We start from the raw sequence: 25,898 nt of genomic DNA, 5'->3' as shown, positions 1-25,898 counted from the left end.
GTTTTTCGTTAGGGTTCTAAGCAGCAGACAGCCTTTGAGACACTCAGACAACGATTGTGTAAGGCGCCGATTCTCACCCTGCGAGAGGGAGTAGATGAATTCATAGTCTACTATGATGCTTCAATCACAGGTATGGGAGCAGTATTGATGCAGCGAGGTCGTGTGATAGCTTACGCTTTGAGACAGCTGAAGCCTCACGAGGCTAACTATCCGATGCATGATTTGGAGCTGGGGGCTATGGTGTTCGCCCTCAAGATTTGGTGGCATTACCTCTACGGGGTCTGGTGTACCATTTACACGGACCATAAGAGTTTGAGGTACCTCATGGATCAGCCGAATCTGAACATGAGGCAGCGTCGGTGGTTAGATTTAGTGAAGGATTACGATTGTGAGATCCTTTACCACCCGGGCAAGGCCAATGTAGTGGTTGATGCCCTGAGCCGCAAGGTGATGGCGGCCCCGATCCGAGATATCTGTTTGCGGATGACAGTGATTATTCCACTGCTGAAGCAGATTAGGGAGGCGCAGATTGAGGGCCTGAAGGAGGAGCGCCAGAAGTGCGAGAGAATTGTGGGCCGAGTAGATTCGTTTGATTACGATATCCGAGGATTGTTGACGCTGCATGGGAGGGTCTGGGTACCGTACTGGGGCGGAGTATGGTAGGTATTGATGGATGAGGCCCATAAGTCCCGGTTCTCCATCCATCCAGGGGCGAAGAAGATGTACAGAGATCTTCGACCCGATTACTGGTGGTCCTGCATGAAGCGGGACGTAGCTTGGTACGTGGAGAGATGCCTGACCTGCAGGAAGGTCAAGGCAGAACACCAGAGGCCTCACGGCAAGATGCAGCTGTTAGACATTCCCATGGGGAAATGGGAAGATATTACTATGGATTTCATTACTAAGCTTCCTAGGACCGCACGTGGGGTCGATTCGATATGGGTCATCGTGGAACGGCTGACCAAGAGCGCTCATTTCATACCGATCCAGGAGAGCATCTCGGCTGAGAAGCTGGCCGAGAGTTATTTGCGAGAGATAGTGGCACGCCATGGAGTGTCTGTCTCGGTGGTTTCAGACCGAGATGTCCGTTTTACTTCTAGGTTTTGGAAGAGGTTTCACGATGAAATGAGTACTCGTCTCTATTTCAGCACCGCTTTCCACCCTCAGACGGACGGTCAGAGCAAGAGGACGATTCAGACTCTCGAGGACATGCTACGCGTATGCGTATTAGATTTCAGTGGCAGTTGGGATACGTATCTTCCGTTAGCGGAATTTCGTATAACAACAGTAAACCATGCCAGCATAGACCGACCTCCCTTTGAGATGCTTTATGGGAGGAAGTTTAGGACCCCAATTTGTTGGGGTGAGTTCGGTCAGAGAGTCATGGGAAGTACGGAGGTAGTACTCACGACCACGGAGCGGATTCAGCAGGTCCGGAGCAGGCTCCATACTGCTCAGAGTCGACAGAAGAGTTACGCCGACAAGCGGCGTTCGGACTTGGAGTTTCAGGTGGGCGATATGGTCCTCCTGAAAGTTTCACCATGGAAGGGTGTTATCAGGTTTCGGAATTGGGGCAAGCTGGGCCCCAGGTTCATTGATCCGTTTAGGGTTTTGCCCGGGTGGGTCGGGTTGCTTACCGGCTAGATCTTCCAGCAGAGCTCAGCCAAATCCACAGCACTTTCCATGCTTCCCAGCTACAGAAGTGCTTGGTAGATGATTCAGCATTAGTACCCTTAGAGGATATTCAGGTGGATGACAGCCTGAATTACATAGAGAGACTAGTGGCGATTCTGGATCGCAAGTATAAGGAACTGAGGAACAAAAGGGTCGAGCTAGTGACGGTGCAGTGGCAGAATAGGAAGGGTTCTGAGTGGATGTGGGAGTCCGAGGAGGAGATGAGGGAGCACTACCCGGAGTTGTTTCCGGAACCAGTAGTAGCATACTTCGAGGACGAAGTCTGATTCAAGTGGGGGTGAATTGTAACACCCGTTTCTCGAGGTATTAATTAAATTGTATAAGTTAATAATTGTTTTGGACTAGCACTTAGATATTGGACCCATTTGAGTGGAATTAGGAAATGGGCCGAGTTGATGGGCTGCCCATAAGCCGTACACCGGGCATAACCTGGCGTACGCGGGGCGTAGTGGCCAATAGATTCGAGGGACGCGGGTGCGTACGCGCAGCGTACCAAGAGGTACGCCCAAAGTACGCGGACAGGTGACAAACCCTAATTTTTAGGGTTTAGGACCTATAAATACATCATTATAGCCTCCCCTTTTGGCCCCCTTTTCTGTCCATCACCCTCAGAGAAACCCTAACTCATTCATACTCTTCCTTGTGTGTGTGTTGACATTTTTGAGCTTATTTTGGCAAAGAAGGACTTGGAAGAAGAAAGGAAAGGTTGGAGAAGAAGCCCTTGAGTACCTTGAGCTCAAGCATCTGGAACAAGCTCACCACTTGGCAGCTAGAGGAGGTATAAAGCTCATATATTTCCTCCTCAAAGTTTAGATCTAGGGTTTTTAAGATTTGGACCTTTTTAGGTCCAAAGATTAGATCTTGATCTTGCAACTTCGATTTTGAGCTTAGGGTTGCCACCCTTGAAGCTCAATGAGTCTCCTTAGCCATAAAGTTGCAAGCTTTGAGGCTTTTATTAAGCCATGTAAGAGATCTAGCCATTTCCATGGAAGTTCATTGTCATTTTTAGTGTTGGGCTCATTTGGTGGGTTGCAAGCCACCAAGTGATCAACTTTAAGGGTTAGGACGAAGCATAAGACTCAGATCTGTAGTTTCGACGTATGTCTTAAGGGATTAAGCAGTTTTTGGAAAAAGTTGCTTAACAGGAGAGTACGCTGGGCGTACACACCAGTACCTGCAGCGTACAAGCTTTTTCAGCAGTACGCGCAACATACAGAGAGGTACGCTCATCGTACGCTCAATCAGTGGACTTTGTTATTAGGCCTTGGTTTGGGTCAAGTCTTGGACATAGCAGTAATGGGTCGTGTTGGGCCTTCAGAAGTCTGTTAAGGGCCCAAAGGATTAGTTGGGCTTGAGAGGAAATCTCATTTGAAAAGTTGGGCCCAATTTATAAAGTTGGGCCATTTGAGGACTTAATGCGCCTTAGTGAGGAATAGAAAGGATTGGGTCTCGATCATGGCCCGAAATAGATCAGATGGGTAAAATAGTCAATTTACCCATGGGAGAGTCATCAGTTTTTGACTAAATGTTGTTTGGTCATTATAGCCGGGGAGTAGTTGGAGCAGCGACAGTGTCACCTTTGCACGAGTTATTCAGCAGTCAGTTTGAGAGGTGAGTTTCCTTCCAGTAGGAACGGGTCTACGGCCACAATGCCGACCTGTTTAGATGATAGTAGTTCCGGACTTCGGTCTGATGTCGGGGTGGTCCCGAGAAGTAGTTATGTATGCTTGATGTCTTCGTGATTCATGCATGTTTATGATTTGTGTATATGTTTCCAGACTCCGGTCCGATGCCGGGCAAGCCCGATGCAATATATGTGATTATGTTATATGTTCATACTTTTGTTATGTTTAGTGAATTCCGGACTTCGGTCCGATGCCGGACGGGGCCCAATGCAGTGGGCGGGGCCCAAGTTATTCTGGTCTTCGGTCCGATGCAGTGGGCGGGGCCCAATTTATGCCGGACTTTGGTCCGATGCCGGGCGGGGCCCGATGGAGTAGGCAAGGCCCAGTATGTGTTATATGTGTTATTGTATGGTATGTGGTAGTTTATGGGAGCTAACTAAGCTTCGTGCTTACAGTTTTCAGTTTTGGTTTCATGTACTTCCACTAGCAAAGGGAAGGGCTCGGGTTAATCACATGGCACACACCACAGTCACAGCCTGGGAGTTTACTCTGATGATTTGTTATGAGATTTTGATTTGAGACAGATACTATGATGTTTTATGATACATGATTTATGATTTTACTTATGACTTTGGATGATTTATGATTTTAATAATGATTTGAAAATAAAATTTTTGGGTTATATTTTTGGGATGCTTCAAATGTGAGTGAAGTGAAGGAGTGGAGGGTCTGGTACACAATGTTGTGCACTGGTCAAGTCCACCACAAAGAACGATGAGACTATTCGTCATGATTTGCTAAAAGTTTAGTAAATATGGTTATACTTACAAGATTAAGTGTAATTTTGAATCATTGAAAAGTTTCAATGTATGGCAGAACGAATAAGAAGAATCAATAAGGCAGAAAGATAAAAGGTTTCTCCAATCTGAGAAGAAGGGACAGTACTTTTGTATCATGTTTTATGATCGTCTGAATGATTATGAAATCATATCACAATTAATCCTCCAAGGACAACTTAGTGCTAGTGTGGCTAAGTAGAGGAATCGTGAATTGGTAAAATGGCTAAATCAAAAGGTGAATCACACTTCATTCCAATATCGAGCCTTAGAGTCATACTCCAAGATTGTGACTTAAGTGACATAGTCTTAAGTAGGTTTATAACACTCATCAAATATGGAATAGGAAAAGTTTTCTTATTTCTGCACATTTGAAATTAGTAAGTTGTGATGTCTTGGATAAGACCATGGTTGTAAAAATCGGTCTAGGCGGCCGATTAATCGGCGCCTAGGCGCTTGGCGGCCTCCAACTGCCTACGAATAAGGGTTAGAGGGTAAAAAATCGGCCTTGGTCAAAACCGGTCCAATTCGGTCCAAATCAGACTAAATCGGACCCAAAATCGGATCCAAAATCGGACCCAAAATTAGGCTTAAAAGAGACCGCTGCCCTAAAGCATAGTTGGATCTGAATTTTAGTGAGGCCTTCTACCTTTTTTATAGGAATGTTTGCCCTTTGTTTTTTTATCCCACCAACGATGTGGGATACTCAATTGAAAAAACACAGTTTAATGGAGTTGAGAGCTGCTCAAACTCAAAATCAACAATTCATTCATTCTTTCTATTTTCTTATTCGTATGTTCAGAGGATATTTGGGATTCTCAGTTTGATCGGAAAAGCCTACTCCAACGATTTCATATGCTTTTATTAAGATATTGGATTGTTTTTTTCATTAATCCGGGATCAAACACAGAGCTGAAGAACAAGCATCGGAATTGAGACCTGCTCAGACTCAAAATAGTCGGAATTGACAGCTGCTCGAAATCGACGGAGCCTCACCCATCGCTTCATGTATCATCGCTTCATCGGAACTCGTCGATTGTTCGTCGATTTCACCTGCTCGACTCTCTCTCGCTCTCGTTAGCGATTGAATCAGACGAAGTGATTGTTAATTTGTTGTTTGTCGAAACACTGAGGAGCAATCAACTGCCATCTCAATTTGGTTGTTCTCGTTCTCAATCATCATGAACGGTCGCCCCTGCCCCATCAAAGCACGAAACACGTAAACTGAAGTTGTTCCTTATTCTAGTATCATTATTTATTCGTTTCAGTTCTTTTACTCCTTGTAATCGGATAAGATTCAGATTTTGATCTTATTGTCTGAGTAACAATAACAGATTGTAGTTCAATAGCTTAGGCTCCTTCTTCTTGTTATATATTGGTTGTGAATTCGTGAATTTGTGAATTCGTGAATTTGTGCTGTTAACTGCAAGTTTGGGTTTCATTCTATTTGGTTGTATACTGGAAATAAGCAATTGTTTGTATACTGGAAATAAGAAATTGATGCTTGTGTGTTATATTTTGTGTTTATCAACATGCATACAATGTGCTCGATGAAATGCCTAATGTGGTTAAAATGTGCTCGATTAAATACCCAAATGGTGCTCCAATCATTGAAGATCATCCTGCGTCAACACGCTTGATGGGTTGGCATATGGTCTTCTAACATAAGATAGTGATATAGATGTAACATGTATTTGAATTGGATTTGTTTCACAAGAATACTAGGAAAAGAGTCACACCATGTATTTGTATTTTTCTTATTTACTTATATTATTATGATTAATTTTATATTTATTAAATTTTTAATACTTTTTTTAATAATTAATGGTCTCCTATTAATCCCCCGATTAATCCCCGCCTAGCCGATTAATCCCTTGACCCTAGTCCACCGATTAGCCTACGTCGAGCGATTTTTACAACCTTGGATAAGACAAAGACCAACTAAGACCAATTGTGTAAAGTGTTAAGTGTTGATAAGAATCCGCACTAACTCTTCAATATTTGTTTGTCAATAAATGATTCTTGACAAGAGAATCTTATATGCCAAGAGGTCAGTGGAAGTCTTAAAGATCTTGAAAAAGATTTCAAGAACTTATCAAGAATAAATCTATTGTCTATCACTAGCACACAACTTGAGGTTTATAACCTATCGTGTTGGCATGTTCTTGTTTCTGTGCCATTCCAGTTTAAGTCAACTATGCATGTGAGTTCTATGAGTTCTCAATTGATTGCATAGAGGCAAGGCACCCTGATCAATGGAAAGTACATTGATAGGTTGGGGTGAGCTTCTCAAAGACTTGGAAGCAATGGTGGGACCCTTGATGGCAAGAAATTAAGGATGAACTAGTTCTATCCATATGAGTTGGATTTGTCACAAACATTGTCTTATGATTATGGTTATGACAAATTCACATGGATAGGAACACATACACCATTAAATCTAAGTGTCATAAGGTTTCTCTCCATTTTCATGAAAATGATTGTGAGGAAACGCTTTCACTAAAAGAGATTTTAAGAAGATAGCAATTGTGATATTTTCATTCTCAAATTCGATTATGACTACGGCATCGCTCTTCATAGTTCGAATTGTGAGATTTGGCAATTAGTTTAAACATTTAAGACTTATTGCTATAAGTGTTGAAATTGTTTAGACACACATATGAGCTATCTAATGAAAGGTGTATGAGTTTGAGAAGCTTAGATAAAGGCTTATCAAAGCATCTCGTATCAGAAATATGAACTTTCGTTAAGAAATTCAATAAGTATTGTTTTCTAGAAGTTCAGTTGGTTTCTGGATACATGTCAAAGCTAGTGGGAGCATAAGTGTTATGCTGGTAAGGATATAATCATCATGTTAGTGGGAGCATGATTATCATTTTAATTGTTGCAAGTTAGTAATATTAATTATAGAAAACAAAAAGTTTCACTTTGCAAAGTTGCAGGGGTTGAAAGGTTGTTTTGCTATAATTAAGGGAGAGAATATTATACTTCATTTCAAATCTAAAAGCTTAGATCAAGAAATTTTAATCATATTTATTCAAAAGATATATATGGATGTTATGTTGAAAAGATTCAACATAAGGGAATTCTATATATGACAATATTATAGCAAGAAACTTGTAAAGTATCACGTTTTTCGTGAATCATGTCCCATACGCTTCTCGTATAGGATTGCATATGCTGTAATATTCGTCCGTTCTGATTTTCCAAATGCCTAGCGCATTAAGAGGGAAAAAGGACCAGATCCGGATATGACTAAAATAATTAAACAACTGTCAAGTACAATCTAAGGTTCGCCAAGGATTGGTCCTTGTGGGCAGTTGGAAGTATAGTAATGGATGGACCATATTGACATTATTAGGAATAGATAGGACTCTATTTAGAATGAGTTGTCATATGGAAAATATGGAAATGTTTCCATAAATGGGAGTTGGATATCAAGAATCTATGTCTAGATTAGAAACTTTTATGCAAGAAGGATGTCCAAATGAATGTACTTTGAATGTGAGACTTCATATCTATGGAATTTCCTTGTAACAATCTCCAATAGAGTATTTTGTAATATCATTGGTAATGTCTTGGTGGCTTTGGTGCTATGACATTACGAAAGGATCGTTGCATAAAAGGTTAGAATCTAACATATTCTAATAGTGGCTAAAAATTAGTATTCTTACACTTATGATAAGGATTAAGAGTTGTGAAATGAGTATCGTTGGAAATGTGTTCAATTGATCTATTTCACAAAGTATGGACCATAGGTAAACATAGTGTGCATGCTTGGAGCATGGGACAACTGTTGTTATAATTCGAGTAATAAGTTGATTATCCGAAACATTATACAATGAATAATGAGTAATTAATATGGTGATTAAATAAAAGGTGTTTTATTTATACTCAAGAGTTTGGGACCATATAGAATTAGTATTATTCTTGTGTTTCACTTCGCATGTTTTGACTTCCAAAATAATAAGATTATTTAAACTATCCACAGTCGATCATACTTTGGAAGTAGGTATGAAAGAATACTGTCATGAATTGGTTTGTAGATTGTCTAAGTGTTTAGACATAGCAAAGGTTTGCTGCAACGTTCATGAGTGCTCCTAAAATAAGATTTGAGTATTGGATTAAATCCATGCTCACTTGAATCACTTCATGGATTTTATCACGGGTGATTAGTGAGACAATAATATCTTATATTGTTGAAACCAAGACATGTGAGTTGTAATTTACAAGTTGGTTGCACATTGATAATATGTAAACGCACCAGTAACTTGGTTTTATAAAACATATTGTTGTGTGTGATTTTATGAGTAGGTACAAGCGAGCATTTGAGTCGAAGTTTATCCGTTCCTTTTACCCAAAGTTGGATAAAAGCGATATCATTGGGCGCCTCGATGATTTAGTGATGACACCCTAAAGCGCTTGGCCAATCCAGGATTGATTTGATCTGTTCAATTAGTCAGTCGTCATAAATCGGAAATCGGGAAACAACACATAGACTAAGAGAATGATTAAATTCCATGTCTTATGTCTATACGATATCTTGAGAATGGAGGAATATATGATCCCTTATCTAAAGGACGTGGTTCATATAAGATCAGAGTTGACAGCGGCTTTTGAAAGCTACGATTGCTAATCAGGTTCTGAAGTCGTAGTTGCAAAATAGTTATTACACTTATCCAAATGGGAGACTGTAGGATTAGGTGTCTAAGCCCATAACTATTTTGGTATGTACTTGAGCCGATTATGAGCATGGTCCTTTTGGGTTGCCTTCACTCATTCAACTTGATAGGATGACAAGAGGAGAGAGTAGAATTTATTATATGAATAATAAATTCGTACTCAAAATGGTTTTATTAATATACTACAAGATTAATATATTATTTGGAAATCATATTATTTAATTAGTATTGATCATAAATTAATTTGGAATTAATTTGGTGATCAAAAGAGACTGATTAACTAAAGGGGACTGATATTGCAATTATCTGACAGTTGCTAGTTGGGCTATGGATTCCGAATAGAAAGGGATTGGACGAAATCTATGGAGAGTCCAAGAAGATTTCGTCCAAGGGATTTCTATATGGGCTCCATGGATTGCTTAAGCCCTAAGCAAGGAAATTAGGGTTTCCACCATAAAATGATTTCCCTAATTCTGTGAGAAAGAAAAACCCCTAATAGCCTCAACTATAAATAGATCCCTTAGTACATGGAATCGGCCCTATACTTCTTGGAGTTGGGCTAGCCGATTTCCTCCTTTCTCATAAGTCATCTTGTTGCATTGGGTGTTTGTGATTCCATTAGAGGTGCAACATTTGAGGCACTGAGCTTTCAAAGGTCAAGGAGTTCTTGTTATTACTACATAACAAGTTGAGGTAATCATTCTGACTTTTTTATTATGTCTATTTCGAAATAAGCATGCTAGATTAGGGTTTATTGCTTTGGTATTCAATGTTGTATGTTCAAATTAAAAAAACCTAGATCAAAGCAATTAGGGTTGCAAGAACACCATAGGAATGATGTTATGCTCATAACCCATCATATCTTTCCACCTTCTTAATCTCCGGGGTGACCATCCTGGGACACAGAAGAGCCAGGTCACTAAACCTAGCGGTGTAAGCAGCGATATCAGAGCCCTTCATCTTCAGGCTCCAGAGCTCCTGCTCTAGTTTTTCATCTCCCCCCTCGGGCAATATTCTGCTAACATTAGTTCTTTTAAATTGTCCCAACTCATAGCATTGGATATCGAGAGAGTCAGGGACTTGACTTGGCTGTTCCACCAAGTGAGGGCTCGGTCTGTAAAAGTGCATGCTGCAAATTTCACTTTGCTGGACTCGGGGCATGCACATATCTCGAATATTGATTCAGTCTTCTCGAAACAACGAGTTAAGGTAATGAATCCTCTGGTGCCATCGAAGGGTTTTGGGTTTAGCGTTTGTGAAATCCTTGTAGGAGCACTCCCTTGGGTGCCCGTGACTATCTCCCTGATTGGAAGGGTTGGCACCACTACCCGTCCCACTAGTACCACTTGCGTGGATCTGCGACATGGCGGCAGCCACGACGGTTGTCACTGCTGCTTGGAAAACAGTAGGGTCATACTGAGGAGGTGGCGGCGGTGGTGGATTCATTGGAGGGTTGTTTTTCTTCCTGTTGAACTTCTTTGGAGGCATCTTTTTCTAAAAAGATTCAAGAGGAAATGACAACAAGTCCTCTATAGTGGTCACGAGTCAGATGTTATTGAACAAGATATATCTTAGTCCTAAACATCTCATAACCTGACTTCTATTGTGTTCTATCAACGATTTACAATAGAGGTTTACTAAAGTAAGTAGACAATCGCAAATTCAATTGTAATAATTAGTAATACTCGTAACAAATCTGTATAGTGTTACAGTGCCATAAAATACTCCTTTAGTATTCTAACTTTATGTTTAGTTCTAGAGTTTCTCTTATATACAGTGTTGGTAAGTTTTAGACTTGCTGCAACACCACTATCACTCCCAAACACATGTTAGTCGTATCTCAAATTAATATAGTTGATCAGGCTATATTTATCCCGGATATGATTACATAACTGTCTAGGTTTAACGGCAGTGTCCAACATCTAAATACTTTCGTGTAGTTCTTGGTGGGTTTTTAGCACTATAACACTCCTATGGTGCACATGCAACCCTAAATGCTTTGGATCTATGTTTTTCTCTATTATACATGCATAATTTCAATTTTTCCAAAGCATTGTCCTAACTAGCATACAAATTGCCAAATGAATAAAACATCTAGTTAGATGACATACCTTTTAGAAGGACTAGTAGTTCTTGACCTTTAAAAGCTTGAGCACCTCAAGTGTGATGCCTCTAATGGATCACAAACACCAATATGAAAAAGGATGACTTAAGAGAATAAGCTACTTATCTCAAAGAGAAGAGGAAACCGATTTTGGCTCATGGAGGGTTCTATTTATAGTCTTGCACATGCTAGGGTTACACTTTGTAAACCCTAATGACCCATGGCTATCCACATTATCATGCTCCATGGATTTAACCTCCATGGACTATCCACAGATTAGTTTTAGCCCATCTACATAATCATGGATCATTGGCCCACACTACAAGAATTATTGATTTACATAATCAATCCCCATATATTTAATTAGTCTCTTTTGACCACAAAATTAATTCTTGATCAATACTAATTAAATAATTTCATATTAATATAGTATACTTGTAATATATTACTAAACTATAAATAACCTTATTCTCAAAATCCATCCAATCAAATTGCACGGGTGAAGGCAACCCAAAAGGACCATGCTACAATCGGGTCAAGTATATATCGGTTATAGTTATGGGCTTAGACACCAAATCCAACAGTCTCCCACTTGGATAAGTCTAATAACTATTACTGCTAACGCACTTCAGGATTCGACTTAGCAATCGTAAGCTTTCAAAAGCCGCTGTCGAACTATGACTTACTCAGTGACGCGACCTTCAGATAGGGGATCATATACTCCTCTGTTCTCAAGATATCTATGCAGACAAACACATGGAACATAGTCATACTTATTGTCCTGCAATTTATTTTCCGATTTTCGATTCGACTGACATAGAACATAACTGAACACATCAATTTAGTTCTGACCGGGCCCGGCACATAAGTCAAAACAGAATCATCGAGGGGCCCAAGATATCACTTTTAATCCTCTTATGATAAAACGAACAGATAAAATTCGACATTATATGCTTGTACTAACTACTCATCAAATCATGCACAATGACACATTTTATAACATCAAGTTACTGATGCGTTTTCATGCCATCAATGCACAACCAACTTGTAGTCAACAACTCATATATCTTGGTTTGAAGATTATATGATATTATCGTCTCACAATTACTCGTGATAAATTCCATGAAGTAATTCAGGTGAGCGCGGGTTGAATCCAATAATCAAATCTTATTTCAGGAGCACTCATGAATGGTGTAGCACACTTTTGCTATGTCTAACTCCTTAGAAAATCTACAAGACAACTCATGACGATCTTATTTCATACTTACTTCCAACGTATGATCGACTGTGGATAGTTTGAATAATAATAATAATAATATTTTTAGTATTCTGGAAGTCAAAACATGCAAAGTGAAACAATAGTAAATAATTAACACAAGACAGTAACTTTACTTATAAATAAAACTCATTTTATTCAATCATCAAATGTCAATTACAATTTAGCTATTACAAGTTTCGATTTATCTAATTACTAAAAATAATATCATCCTTTAGCCCAATGCCCCTCGCAAGCTGCAAGTGCTTAACCCTAGTCAGTCCCTTTGTAAGAGGATCTGTTGGGTTCTCCTCTGACAATATCCCATTTACCACGAGGTGCCCTTCTTCTACTTGATGTCTTATGAAATGGTATTTCCTGTCGATATGTCTAGATCTACCATGATCTCTCGGTTCCTTGGTTAAGGTAACCGCCCCTTCATTATCGCAGAAAATATCCATACGCTCCTTTATGGATGGAATGACGCCAAGGTCTCCGATGAAGTTTTTCAACCATATTGCCTCCTTCGATGCTTCGTTTGCTGCTATGTACTCTGATTCGCACGTTAAATCAGCTACAGTCTCCTGCTTGGAACTTTTGCATGTCACTGCTCTCCATTCAGGGTAAACACCCAACCCTACTAAGAGCGGAAATTATCTCTAAGAGCGGAAATTATCTCTGTTGGTTTGAAAGCAGGCGTCACTATACCCTGTCACTCTCAAGTGATCACTCCCACCGAGGGTAAGGACCGAGTCCTTAGTCCTCCGGAGGTACTTAAGAATGTTCTTAACTGCAGTCCAATGAGCTTTACCATGATTCCCTTTATATCTTCTAACGATGCTCAAAGAACAGGCCACATCAGGGTGAGTACAAGTCATAGCATACATGATCGAACCAATTGCGGAAGCATATGGTATATGACTCATTTCTGCTATCTCAGCCTCTGTACTCGGACTCTGAGTCTTACTCAGTTTGGCATTGCCTTGGACAGGTAAGTCACCTTTCTTGGAGTTCTCCATGCTGAAACGCTTCAACACCTTGTCCAAGTACGTACTTTGACTAAGTCCTATTAGTCTTTTACTTCTGTTTCTCAATATCCTTATCCCCAGGATATAGGCAGCTTCTCCGAGATCCTTCATAGCAAAACACTTCCCAAGCCAGGACTTAACCTCCTGTAAGGTTGGTATGTCATTACCTATGAGTAGTATGTCATCTACATACAATACCAGAAAGCTCACTATACTCCCACTAGCTTTGACATATACACAGGACTCATCCTCGCTTCTCGAAAATCCAAACTCTTTCACTTTTTCATCAAAACAAAGATTCCATCTGTGAGATGCTTGTTTCAATCCATAAATGGATTTCTCAAGATTACACACTCTATTAGGGTACTGTTCATTGACAAAACCCTCTGGCTGACTCATGTAAACATCTTCAGTCAACTTTCCAATAAGGAAAGCGGTTTTGACATCCATTTGCCATATTTCATAATCATGAAATGCAACTATGGCCAACATAACCCTTATAGATTTAATCTTCGCTACTGGTGAGAAGGTCTCATCATCTTCAACTCCCGGAGTTTGAGTAAAGCCCTTCGCAACCCGTCGTGCTTTATATGTGTGTACTTTCCCATCCATGTCGGTCTTCTTCTTGAAGATCCATTTGCACCCGACTGTCTTATGACCGGGTACATTGTCAACCAAGTTCCAAACTTGATTGTTATACATGGACTGAATCTCGATGTCCATAGCCTCTTTCCACTTTGCAGACTCGGGGCCTGCCATGGATTCCTTGTAGTTATTAGGTTCATCCAAATTTATTAGTGTGTTATCACTGATAAATGTATCACCTTCAGTAGTAATATGGAAACCATAAAACTCAGGTGTATTTCTAACTCTACTAGAACGCCTCATAGGTAAGGACTCGTCAACTGCATCAACTGGATTTTCCTCCTCAGGGTGATTGCTAGTGTTTGAAGTTCCTTCACCGCTTGACTCTTGAAGCTCTTCAAGGTCAATTTGCTTCCCACTGTTTCCTTGGCGTATGAGTTCTCTCTCGCAAAAGACTCCTCTCCTCGCAGTGAAGACAACATTGTCACTCGGTCTGTAGAAGATATATCCAAAGGATTTCTATGGGTAGCCGATGAAAATACATCGCTCACTCCGAGGTTTGAGCTTGTTGTGAGTTTCTTTTCTCACAAAAGCCTCGCAACCCCAAACTTTGATGTGGTCTAATGTGGGAAATTTCCTTGTCCACATCTCATGAGTTGTTTTGGAAACCTTTTTGGTAGTGACTAGATTAACGATATTGGCGACAGTCTCTAAGGCATACCCCCAGAATGAGATAGGTAATGAAGCTCGACTCATCATGGAACGAACCATGTCTAGAAAGGTTCTATTGCGCCTCTCAGCCACACCATTAAGCTGTGGTGTCCTAGGTGGCGTCAACTGTGAAACAATTCCACATTCCTTAAGATAGTCAAGGAACTCGATACTAAGATACTCTCCTCCTCGATCTGATCGCAGCATCTTTATCTTCCTGCCCAATTGATTCTCCACTTCTTTCTTAAACTCCTTGAACTTTTCAAAAGTTTCCGTCTTAATCTTGATTAAATAAATATACCCATATCTACTATAATCATCAGTAAAAGTCACATAGAAGTGGTTAGCATCCCTTATGGCGGTTCTGAATGGTCCACATACATCAGTGTGTATGAGATCCAACATAATTTCACCCCTTTCACAAGTACCAGTGAAGGGTGACTTGGTCATCCTTCCAAGTAAACAAGATTTGCAAGTGTCATCCGACTTTAAGTCGAATTACTCCAAAACTCCATCCTTTTGGAGTTGGGCTATGCGCTTCTTGTTGACATGTCCAAGACGACAATGCTACAAGCATGCCTTATTCAAATCATTGGAAGAATCAATATTCAACATATTATTTCCTATGTTATCTACAATCATCACAGTTTCATATATACCATTGCAAGGTAATGCTTCAAAATAAAAAACACCATTACAATAAGCATAAATACCACCATTTTCATTATTAAAGGAAAAGTTAAAACCTTGTTAATACAAACTGTGAAAGGAAATAACATTTCTCGCCATATCAGCCGAGTAACAACAATTATTCAAATCTAAATTTAAACTATTACTAATCAATAAAGAAAAAACTCCAATCTTGGTCACAGGCGACACTTTCCTATTACCCATGATTAAGTTTATCTTCCCGTGCTCCACATGCCTACTTCTTTTTAGTCCCTGCAAATCAGAACAAATGTGAATACCACAACCTGTATCAATGACCCAAGAATTAGCATGCGATGAGTTATTAGATTGAATAGTGTAAATATCTGCAAAGGAGGGTTTGATCTTCCCATCCTTTATATCCTGCAAGTACTTGGGGCAGCTTCGTTTCCAGTGCCCTTTCTCATGACAGTGGAAGCACTCTGCTTCCTTCGGATTGGAATAGGGATTAACAGAACCAAATTTGGTGCCACTTGAAGAGGATCCATCAAGAGACTTTCCCTTGCGGCTCTTGTAGGGAGCCTTCATCTTCTATAACTTCCCATGTCTGATTGCCAGAACAGGGGCAGAAGTAGTAGTAGGAGTAGACACAACCGACTTTCCTTTCAGGTTGCTTTCTTCATTCCTAAGAAGGCCTTGAAGCTTGCTAAGAGTGACCTCCTCCTTGTTCATATGATAAGTCATACGAAACTGTTCATAACAAGAAGGTAAAGAGTTTAGAATTATATTTATGGCCAACTCTTCATCAAAATTGACATTCAATTTAAGCAAGCGGTCCATGAATCTTTGCATCTTTTGCAAATGGGTCGTGATGGGTTCACCATCCTTCATTTTAGTTGTGATCATGGAGGAAATGATATCATACCTCTCCTGTCGAGCACTTTGATGTATCTTTCCATCAAATCATGATACATTTCATAAGGATAGTAGTCCTCATAGGACTTCTACAGCTCAGCAGTCATGGTTGCAATCATTAGACACGACACCTTTGTCGCATCCCTCTAATGAGTAGTGTGTTCAACGGTTTTTTCGGGAGCAGCAGTGGTGACATCAATCCCTTTGAGCTCTTTATCTAGGACGTATTCTTTGTCCTCATAGCGAATAGCGATTCTGATGTTTCGAATCCAATCATTGAAGTTCGAGCCATCGAAAATGACCCTCCCACATAGGTTCATGAGGGAGAAAGAGCCTGAAGGGATTGGGTTGGAAGCATTGTTTGGGATAGACATTTGTAAAAAAAGAAGAACAAAGTTTAGATTAGATGATAATCCTTAGAATTACACCCAATATGAAATATTAAGGCTAGGACCCAACACAATATTCTACAATTGTGAAGAGGGATGCTGTAATCCAATTGTAAAATATTTGAAGGTAGGTAAATGACGATTTACCAATTTCCACCATGAAAAATGAAATAGATTATTAAGTTTTAATTGGATTGAAATTCCTAGATCTTTGAGATTCATTGAACTTTTCAATGACATGTTTAAATCTTGATTGTTCCCTTCAAGTTTGTGACTGGGATGCCGAGGATCACAAACAAGGAGTGAATAACCATGCAAATTAGCTTGGTACACCCAATGTTACAAATCACCTAATCAATGTATCGGTTAGCCACACACGCTCCATTGATCTATGATTAACATCAAGTTACCCTTTGCCACACATTGTCAGTCCCAGATTAGTGTGCCGGTTAACCACACACGCTCCACTAACGACTTAACAAGGGGCAAAGTGTAATTTCATGGATTCGCACCATTTCACATTTTTTCCTAAAGTAACTAAGATTGGGAATTTTAATAAAAGTTTAGTTACTTTATTTTTTTATCATTATACTTTTAATGAGTCAGAATTAATGTCGTATCCTACCCGTTCAGCTAACGACCCTCCACCAGTCAAGGAAGTGGTGGGTGAGATTTGACACCCATTAAACCACCATTTTATAGGCAGTAACCTTATACCCCCCCCCCCCCTTATAGACCGATTTCGTAAATGAGGCCTACTAACGGTAAGACTGACTTTGTCTTATATATATATATATATATATATATATATATATATATATATATATATATATATATATATATATATATATATATATATATATAATTAAACTTATAATATTATAAAGTATAATGGTTGAATTTTAACTTTTAAAACTCTAGGGTTTGGAATTAAAGTTTCATTAATGTGACTTTACAAATTCAAAAACTTGAGGGCAAGTTTTGAAACTGGTCAAAACTCTTCACATTCATAACTTATGAGTTTAATTGGATTTTAGTGTATGAGACCTTTCATTTTAAATAACTTGAGGACAAGTTGTGGAGGTCATTAAAATTCATTTAGATCATTTTTCTAACAACTAAAATTATCACATAATCTATGATCTAACTAAACTCATAATCAAGATAATTTATACTCAACAATTTGAAAGCAATTTTATTTATGATAAAAAAACAACAATTATTTTAAAACTTTGACAATTATCTTGTGGTTGGATGAGTACAAGCACTACCATATCATAAAAAACATTTTCAATGATCCAAAAACAGTTTGTGGTAGTGTTCCCAATCCAAACCAGGCCAAGACTCGAAATTCTACAAACAGAGCCTTCAACTCGTCGAGTACATGAACTGGACTCGGTGAGTTGCTCTGTTACTGAGTGGACTCGTCGAGTCAGTTTATGTACTCGGCGATTTCACCAGTCAGAGGTCAAAATTTCGACTTTTTCAGCTTTGAAAAACTAGTAAGCATCAAATATAATAGAAAACAATCCTAGGCTCTGATACCACTGTTGGATTTTGAGCACTATAACACTCCTATGGTGCAGATGCAACCCTAAATGCTTTGGATCTATGTTTTCTTTATTATACATGCATAATTTCAATTTTTCCAAAGCATTGTCCTAACTAGCATACAAATTGGCAAATGAATAAAACATCTAGTTAGATGACATACCTTTTAGAAGGACTAGTAGTTCTTTATCTTTGAAAGCTTAAGCACCTCATGTGTAATGCCTCTAATGGTTCACAAACACCAATATGCAAAAGGATGAATTAAGAGAATAAGCTACTTATTTCAAAGAGAAGTGGCAACCGATTTTGGCTCATGGAGGGTTCTATTTATAGTATTGCACATGCTAGCGTTACACTTTGTAAACCTAATGACCCATGACTTTCCACATTCTCATGCTCCATGGATTTAAGCTCCATGGACTATCCATGGATTAGTTTTATCCCATCTACATAATCATGGATCATTGGCCCACACTACTAGAATTATTGATTTACATAATCAATCCCCATATATTTAATTAGTCTCTTTTGACCACAAAATTAATTCCAAATTAATTCTTGATCAATACTAATTAAATAATTTTGTATTAATGTATTATACTTGTAATATATTAATTAAACATAAATAACCTTATTCTCAAAATCTATCCTATCAAATTGCATTGGTGAAGGCAACCCAAAAGGACCATGCTACAGTCGGGTCAAGTACATATCGGTTATAGTTATGAGCTTAGACACCAAATCCAACAGTTCTTACTGTGTTCCTGGTATATATGTGTGTATATATACTTCTTACAAAATACTTATATTTTAAAAGTATACTTTTAGTCAGAGAACTTTGGCCCCATTGTGTTTATAGTTGTATATCTTGTAAGGTTTTATATACTTAGTTCACTATAAACAATGCTCTGATACCAATCTGGCACACCCCCAAACCGGAACGGCGGAAACGTTCGGGGGTGGATGACGTCATGTATAATATCACAACAATTGCATAATAGTAAATCAAAGCAAACACAACCATTACATTGATAGAATATAGTATTTACATCTGTCAATACATAGTTTGTATGACATCAAAAGTGTATAACAAAAGTATAAAAGACGTGACTCTATAAGCTCCGTCTTCTCAAAACCTGTATCGTACCTGTCTAACGGTTCCCTGAGAATACAAGTGATTTTGAAAGTGTATCAACATTTAAGTTGGTGAGTTCATAAGTATGTTTTGTGATAGAAAGCTTGTCATTGTTCATTGAAAAATGTTAGTATGTTCCTCCAGAAAATCGAATATTTTCTATAGTGAATGAAGTGTAGTCTTAGGCCTTAAGACCAAAAATGTATGTTTGTTACTGTACTCTGAAATAGTAAACCGTAGTCTTATTAATAAATAAAACTATATCATGAATGTCCTTGAAATTGTATGTTATATTAGTGTACTCTGTACTAGAAAAATTAATGTATTGTAGTAGTGACTGTAGTAGTGATTGTATGAAAACCTTCTTGTATGAATGCTTGGAATCCACCAGTTGTAGTGTAAAATAGTGTACTGTAGTTTCATTATTTAAAATAAAACTTTTGAAGTATTGTTGATCCCGTAAACAAATGTTTTAATTGATACTACTATGAGTTTCATATAACCATGGTTGATATGACCTAGTGGCGTTGACGACGTTCTTCAGGCGTCAGAATGTTATGATATTTGTCACCACAGGCTTGCCGGCCTAGCTGTTGCAAGCAGCTCCGGTGCGGGATTGTCAGTCCCGTATAGATCTATACACAAATTCACGCTCTCCCTCCAAGAGACTCTGGTTATAATTTATAGGACTTGAACCGGTACCCGGATGGGTACCCCGACGTAGTGCCTCACAACCATGTATTAACTACTTTACGTGTAGTGTAGTAGTGTTCTCTTGTACTTGAAACTGTATGTATTACCTTATAGTAGTGTACTTTGTAGTGTAAAATAATTATAATTAAATAATTATTTAGTAGTGTATTCTTCAATTAGTGAGATAAAGTAGTGTTTCCTAAACTATACCTACTATAATTTGAACGTAAGTTCTTGTAATGTTTAGTGTACTTGTCAAAATAGTGTAGTGGTTCACAAACTATACCTATTATAGTTTGAATGTATGATTTGAAATGAAATGGAAACCTTTGTAATTTATCTGTGTGCAAATAGCAGTAATAAAAAGTTGAATAAAGTTCCCTTTTGCTCGACATGTTACAAAAGGGTTTATATATATATATATATATATATATATATATATATATATATATATATATATATATATATATATATATATATATATATATATATATATATATATATATATATATATTAATAATTGTAGTGATAAATCGTTTTGAAACAACTGCAAAAGTTTTTAAAATGTTTTGAAATCGTTTGAATATTAACACAAAAATCTGTGTGTTTTACTTGTATTCCCCCCTAAAAACATAGAAAAATAGTGAAAACATAGGGGTATGAACTTACCTCTAGTGCTTGTTCAAATTCTGGATAGTAGAACTGTAGAGGTGATCCTCAGGCTAGCGTACGTGGAAATAGCGGTTTCTTAATATTATTTAAACACATAATCGTATTTAAATTAGTGAAACAATTAATTAAAGTGTTAGACAACACTTAAATTATGTAAGGAATAATTACCGAGAATTATTTTGAAGTGTTGAAGTGGGTTTTCGGTCTAACCTTCACCGAAATCCTTGATTTCAGTGAAAAACCTCAATCCGAGAACCAAGTTGTCAGTCTTATGGTGTTTTCGGTTGGGAACTTGTTTTTAGTTGGGAACATGTTTTCGGTTGGGAACGTGTTTTCGGTCAGATGAAGATTTGAAGATTGTTCTTGGTGTTCTTGATGTTCTTGGTGGAATTTATGAAGATTTGAAGGATTTCCCTTGAAGCTTTGAAGATTCTTGGATGATGTTTGAGAGCAAAATGAGTGTATTTTCGGTTTGAAATGTGAGAAAATGACCAAGTTTTCGAGTGGAAATATATATACCGAAGAAGATTTCGGTCGGAAGGGGTTCTCGGCCGAAATCATATTTTTGATCCGAGGATTTTGCGGCTGAGAAGGGTTTTCGGTGCGGGGGTTTGCGGTTCCAAAGGGAAAATTGTTGATTTTTAAGTGTATTTTCTTATAAATATTTATATAAAAACATAAATTTTATAATTCGAATCACATTTAACCCTTAGAATCTCAACCAAAATAAATAAAACTCAAATTTTATTTAGAGGGTTTGACTTTAATGACTAGAAAATATCGGGTTGTTACTAACTGTCAGAAGAAGAGAAGAAGATTGTAATTTCCGTGCATTCTATATCTTCTGTAACGGTAACATCTTTGTTATATACCAAGATGTCGACGGTTGTGTGTAAAATGACGTCCCATTCCCTGGACTCAATATATGGATCATTTGATAAGAAGGTTTGGGTTGGGCCCAATTCCTTTATAGGCCGCTGCCCATCAACCTCATCTGTTGGATAGGCAGCCGAACCCCTACCAGGGGCTCTGCCCTTGGACCGCGCTAGGGAGCTTCCTCTAGACACTGTCAGGGGCACTGCCCCTTAGAAACCTTCCCTAAGGGCGCTGCCCCCGGACCCTCGTATTCTCGAATCGATATTTATCAATCTGAGTGCGCACTCCGTACCTACAATCTCATAAAGTGATTGAACTCAGTCTGTATCAAAATTAATACTAACTACACTAAAATATATTAGTGACTCTAAAAGAGTTATTTTTCTTGCACAATATGCATTTGAAACCTCCAAGTCTCTTCACTTTCAACTAATTATTAACAATCACTCAAAACGTTTTCGTAACTTATGATACTTAAATGTACTTATAACATAATTGATTAATATTTAGCTATATATAGTTGATATATGTAGATTATGTTGATAGTATTTAAAAAATTATAGATGTTTATGTGGTAGATTTTAATCTTTAAACAAGAATTGTCTACTAAATGTATAACTAGATAATATATAAAATGTTTTGTTTTATCTCTAACTTTTCGTCAAGTATTAGTAAGATCACGTCAATTTTTATTTTATGTAATTTATTTCTTATGTAAATGATTGTTTGTTTTATGTAATTTATTTCTTATGTAAATGATTCTTTATCAAAATTAGCTTTAATTTTTCATCAATTATTAGTATGATAAAGTCAAATTTTGTTTTCTTCAATGTATTTCTTATGTAAATACTACATTTTGACTATTTTTCAAATATAATTCCAACTTTTTGTCAGGTATTAATAAGAATATAAGATCAAGTCATTAATATTTATATGAAAATCAATCTATCTATAATTAAGCATAATTGTGTGTCAAATAATATGATTTATAAATAAATATTAATGTAAGATGATATATTATGTCGAATAACAAAAATATATTGTATGATTCGACATATGTTTTTATTTTATTAAAATATATTTGTTGACAAAAACTATTTATAGGTTTAAACATATTATTATGTGCATATAAATCTAAGTTCATTGACTTCTAAAAAATCTATTTCACAATATGTATTACTTTATACAAATTTAAGATATTAGAATTAATTTAATTGGTCTTATTTAAATAAAAACAATTTGTTTGAAGGTGAACATCTTACTAAAAGCCTCTAATATATAAAGATGAAAAGTGCATTTTATTATTTTCAAATGAGCTATACATAAAACAATAAAATTTAAAACATATGAAATCAAGAGTAAGCTTCTAAAAAATATAATTATTCAACAATTGCCAATTATTTCAAAAAGTAGTAAAGAGTTCAATATAAAATATATCATTGTATTTCCTATTCACAACAATGTTATCATATCATACTATACTTATAAAGGAGACATTTTTCCAATCACCTCATGCATTTGAAACCCCCGCACAAATTTTCAAGCACCTCATGCATTTGAAACCCCCACATCTTTTCACCTTTAACGTAATTAATCACACATCATGAAAGGTTTTATAACTTATATAATATGTTTAATAAGCAATTAATGGATAGTCTACTATAAAATGTCAATCTCTTTAAGTAGACACACAAATACCAATCACATACAAAATTCACAAAGAAAACAAGTCTAAAGGTTTTTGTGTTGGCTTGAGGCCTTTGGACCATTTTTTGAGCCATGTTATTATGTTAAAGTTTTTAATTTGTAAGTTTGTTATATACTAATTCTTTGTTTTATATTATTTTTCTTGGTTTAAGTATTCTTTTAAGACAATCATTCTATGTTGTGGTTGAAACTTTAATGTAAATTAGATTAGATTCATGTTATCGATCATATGTTATGGTAAGTGATATAGATAATATTTAATTAAATATTGTATATATGTTTGTATGTTTGTGTTGATTCAAAGCAATAATTAATTAAAAATCATGGATATGCAATATTATCCGTACTATCCATGTAAGTCTCTTTTAAAATGCAAATTGTCTATCTTATCACTTTATATTTTAGTATATGTTTAACATTTTAATTATAATAATAAATGTCTTTTAAAAGTTTTCTTTCGTTTATTAATAATAATAAGTGATTTTAAAATTAAAGAACAATAGTTATAAATAATAAAATCAAATTATAAAAATCATGGATATGTCATATTATCCATGCAAGTCTCTTTTGAAATGCAAATTGTCAATCTTATCACTTTATTATTTAGTATATGTTTCATATTTTAATAACAATATTAAGTGTTTCTTAAAAGTCTTCTTTAACTTATTAATAATAATAAGTGGTTTAAAATTAATAAACAATAATTTTAAATGATAATAACATCAAATTATAAATTACATAACGTTAGCTACAAATAAATTACATTTTAAATGAACATCATTAATGAAATTAGAAAATAATTGCATAAGTAAAAATTTAAATTAATCAATCATAACAATTGTTAAAAATAATACTAAATAGATAATTATATTTAATTCTATTAATGAGGAAGGTGGGTTGATGTCAATGAATATTATTGTTCAAAATAGTTGAGATTATATATATATATATATATATATATATATATATATAACCAATATGGGACTAGCCCACTTGGTAGAGACTTTGCATATTAGATTAGAGGTCTCGAATTCTATTCCAGGCATTGACGGTTTTGTGATATTAACTGCTTTCGTGTACTAACTGCTAACCACTAACCCTGCCGTACAATATATATATATATATATATATATATATATATATATATATATATATATATATATATATATATATATATATATATATATATATATATATATATATATATATATATATATATATATATATAAATTAGTGTAAAATTATTATGTCAAAGTTAATGTCAATAACATAAGCATTATAAACATATATTTTTCAATATTCTAACAAGATAGTTTTAACCTGCGCTTCGCAACGCACGAGAATCATCATATCATATCATATCATACTATATTATAAAGGAAGCATTTTTCCTTTCACCACCTTCATTTGAAACTCCCATGCATTTTTCCTTTCACCGCATTTATTTGAAACTCCCATGACTTTTCAGTTTCTTTCTAATAATAATTATAAGTTGGTTAAATAAATATCAAACCTAAAGTGTAATCATATATAAAGTAAATTTCAATATTAAAATAATTTCTTTACTTCTACTTATAAAGTTATGTTTTTTTTTAACTTTTAACATAGAACAAATTACTGAAATCGTCCCTATGGTTTGCTTACAATTACGCATTTGGTCCTAAATTTTTTTTTTTGCACTCGGATCGTCCCTACTGTTTGTTTTTGTTTTGCTTTTCATCCCTACAAAACTTGAAAAGACTATAATACCCATTATTTATATTTTTTTATTATTAGTATGATATTTATTTCTTTTATTGTTTTAATATAAATAAATGTACAACCCTTTTAAACCTGATGTACAACCACACACTTACACCCTAATAAAACTCATTCTAAGCCTGCTGCGACCACGTTTCCTTCATCTCCTTCCTCTTTCTCTCGCTGACTTACTCCTCCGGTGCATCTTTCTTCTACACCGACCACCTCCTACTGGAGAAGCCATCATTACCGGAAAAAGATCGAGAACAAGAACGCATCACCAACGTTACTCCTCTAGACAACTACATCTCCTCTCTTTCTTTCTCTGTTTCGCTCAAACCCTACACCAGCCACCACCGCTATGTTTTCCGACAATGTCTTTAACGAGTAAGCCACCATCGCCACCAGCAGGGTTTTGATTTTGATTTGGGTAATAAGATTCAATTGGGGACTTAATTTTATATTTTGGTTTGGGGATTTAAGTTAATCGGAGAAAGGTTTGTGGATTCAAAAACATTTGATCTGAATTTCGTCAGGATCTTAATGGATTTGATTTCTGTAACGACTACAACACCATTTATGGATTCAATTTTTTGATTAATCAGGTTCAAGTTTGGTTCTAAAATGGTTTGATTTTGATTTTGATTTTTATCTGTGATTTCTAGGGTTTTTATTTCACCCAGAATTTCTGGTTTTTTTATTCATCTATGATTTCCAAGATTTTGATTTCATCCACCATTTTCGGATTCAAGTTCTTGGTTTGTTCTGGGGAAGTTTTTTGGGTTTGATTGAGCATCGATTGCATGATTTATGGGTTTGGTTTTATAAGTAAGATTTATGGTTTTCATTCACATGTTTAGTTTCTAAATGGAATGACATTAAATTGGTGATAGACGATGGCAGTCACGGTTGTTGCTGCCGGTAGCGGTGGACGACGACAATCGGTAGCGATGGACGATGGCAATGGAGGTTGGTGGTGGCAGAGTGGTGCTTAATCTTTATTAACAGTGAAGGTGGTCGATAAGAGAGGGAATGGTATGGGATGATGGGA

This window comes from Lactuca virosa, chromosome 3 (assembly GCF_052849685.1).
Source record: "Lactuca virosa cultivar CGN04683 chromosome 3, Lactuca_virosa_CGN04683_v6, whole genome shotgun sequence".
Classification (NCBI taxonomy): Eukaryota; Viridiplantae; Streptophyta; class Magnoliopsida; order Asterales; family Asteraceae; genus Lactuca; species Lactuca virosa.
Note: the sequence above shows the minus strand (reverse complement) of the source record.